The following is a 2,405-nucleotide window of genomic DNA, read 5'->3' as shown; positions in this document are numbered from 1 at the left end:
CTGCATTCTTGTTTGCTTTAATAAATTTTTAGCTTCATCTATTAAAATTATTTCATACTTTAAGGCTATAGCATTTCTTTTTTTTACCTTTCTTGAATCTAATTCTCCACCTACTTTCTCATTCTGGCCAAGGTGGAAGTAGAATTCCAAGAATCTTAGCTATAGGAGAGATGAGAATATTATTTTTTTAGATAAGAATATTATTTAAGCCAATTAGTTGTTTCACAAATAAGGATTATACAAGGTAAATATTAGGATTTATATGATGAGCTTAGAAAGTGGCTCAGAGTTCAGAGAGTTGAACTATATAGAAGTTGAGAGAAATACAGCTCTAAAGCTAAAAAAATATTGTGGTATAGATCAGGTTTGGAAGCCAACCTAAAATTCCCTCCTATGTTTTAGCATCATTTTTGTTTTTATACTTATTTATAAAAAAGGAATAAATAAATAAATATCATTTACTAATATTTATGTGTATACCTCTTATATTTGTATAACTCTTATTGGAAATAGCAATATTTTTATTCTGTGTACTAATATGTAATGTATGATCTACTGAAAATACTAATTTTTAACATGATTCAATATTTAGTAAATCACATTTGCCAAATTGACATTTGCATGTAACTTTGCTAGAAAACCAGAAAGTCTATTTTGATAGACTTAATTAATCAGAAATGATTTCTACACAGTTTAATCTAAAAGAGGTTATACTAAAAAGTTTAGAAAAAGATTACTACTTAGTGTGTTTTTTTTAGTTTTTATGTTTTGAAGCCAGATTTGATTATACTGAAATTACTCTTGGCTCTGTGTTCAAGGTGCTCAAGCTATCACTCCTGGTGCTCAGCGGACCAAATGTGGCATCTAGTCTCAAAACAAGGCTGGTCATGTGAAATGCAAAGTCACTTCCTGCTATTTCATCACTACAGGCCCATCATTTAGTAGTTTAAAATAAAAAAATAATTCCATAGCTGGAAACTGTTTTAAATATTGGTTTTATTAATAATTCTTACATATGATTTTGCTTCGGCAGCACATATACTAAAATTGGAACAATACAGTGAAGATAGGCATGGCCCCTGTGCAAGGTTGACATGGAAATTCTTGATGCATTCTATCTTTACAAAAATTAAAATTAAAAATTTACATATACCTTTTCTCTGTTCTTGATGGTCTCGTGTATGAATGTTCTCTTAGTTCTCTACTACCAAATTGCTTCATTTCATTTCTGATGCTTCTGCTCACTAAAATGAAAGTAAGGACTACAATTTCAAATACCAAGCAACTTTGTCACAGCAGCTTGTTGAAAATTGTCTCTCTGTAATTAATATCACAAGATTAGAATAAACCCTGGATTAAACAAATTGAGTTACTTTAGACATAAAGGCTTCAAACATGCTTCAAACAGGTATAACTAGAATAGGAAATTATTATGATTTTACTCTAGGCTTTACTTGTGCCACTGATTGGAAATGTAAATATCACAATCTCTAATCTTAATGTACCTGTTAAATTTTAATAAATAATATCTTTATTCAAACACCATGTTTACAAACATGATTGTAGTTGGGTTTCAATTATAAGAAGCACACCCACATCACCAGTGCAACATTTCCATCACAAATGCCCCTATCTCTCTCTCCCCTACTACCTGTATTTGAGACTGGTTTTCTACTTCCCTCACACATCGACATTGTTATGATAGTTCTCAGTGCAGTTATTTCTCTAACTGCATTCACCACTCTTTGTGGTGAGATTCATATGGTGAGCCAGCATCAGGGACCTGACAGCCCCACACCTTGGTCTGCTTCTGCTGCTTCTTTGCAGAATTTCCTGGTATAGCTGCCTTCGAGGCCCCCTGCCCAAGGTTAAACAAGACAAAGTTAGCACAAAATTGTGCTACCAAACAGGATGCCTGAGGAGGTTTGCTAAACTATGTTGCCAGCCTTGTTCCTCTTGACCTTTCAAGCATGAGTTAAGATCTAGGTTTAACTTTATGTTTAGTAAGAACATTGGGTAATTGTAAATGTTTTAATGGTAAATGCCTTCATGTTACACATTTCTTTCCGCAGGCCCACCTCCCTGCCTCTTTGTGGCTTGGTACTATATAAACTCTGTGAACTTTGCAATAAATAGCTCTTGATCAGAATATTGTCTTGAGTCCTGTCTGTTCCCCTCCCCAATTCTTTTACAGGTTAAGTCCTCTTCGTGACCCATGAATAACTGGCAACCCCCGTCCCTGTGGGCAGGTTTGGGTGGTTGCAGGTGGCACCCAGTGTGAGGCTTGAAGCACGGATTTTAACTGGATGGCATTGACATGGAGTGGGTCTCGAGAGCCTGCTCGTCAGACATCAGGTCAGTCTTTATTTTGAAGACTATGGTGCAGAGAGGTTAGCCTAATAAGT

At 34.9% G+C, this 2,405-nt stretch overlaps 1 non-coding gene across 1 annotated transcript; it reads left to right on the top strand.

Annotated features, from left to right (window-relative positions):
* Positions 1 to 1,021: 1,021 nt before the first annotated feature.
* LOC126002294 (U6 spliceosomal RNA) lies at positions 1,022 to 1,124 on the top strand. The gene has a single exon (XR_007493044.1). It is a non-coding gene; the product is annotated as a U6 spliceosomal RNA (small nuclear RNA).
* The last annotated feature ends 1,281 nt before the right edge of the window (positions 1,125 to 2,405 follow it).

Source organism: Suncus etruscus, chromosome 2, assembly GCF_024139225.1.
Source record: "Suncus etruscus isolate mSunEtr1 chromosome 2, mSunEtr1.pri.cur, whole genome shotgun sequence".
NCBI lineage: Eukaryota > Metazoa > Chordata > Mammalia > Eulipotyphla > Soricidae > Suncus > Suncus etruscus.
The sequence above is the reverse complement of the archived record's forward strand: the minus strand, read 5'-3'. Positions and strand labels throughout refer to the sequence as shown.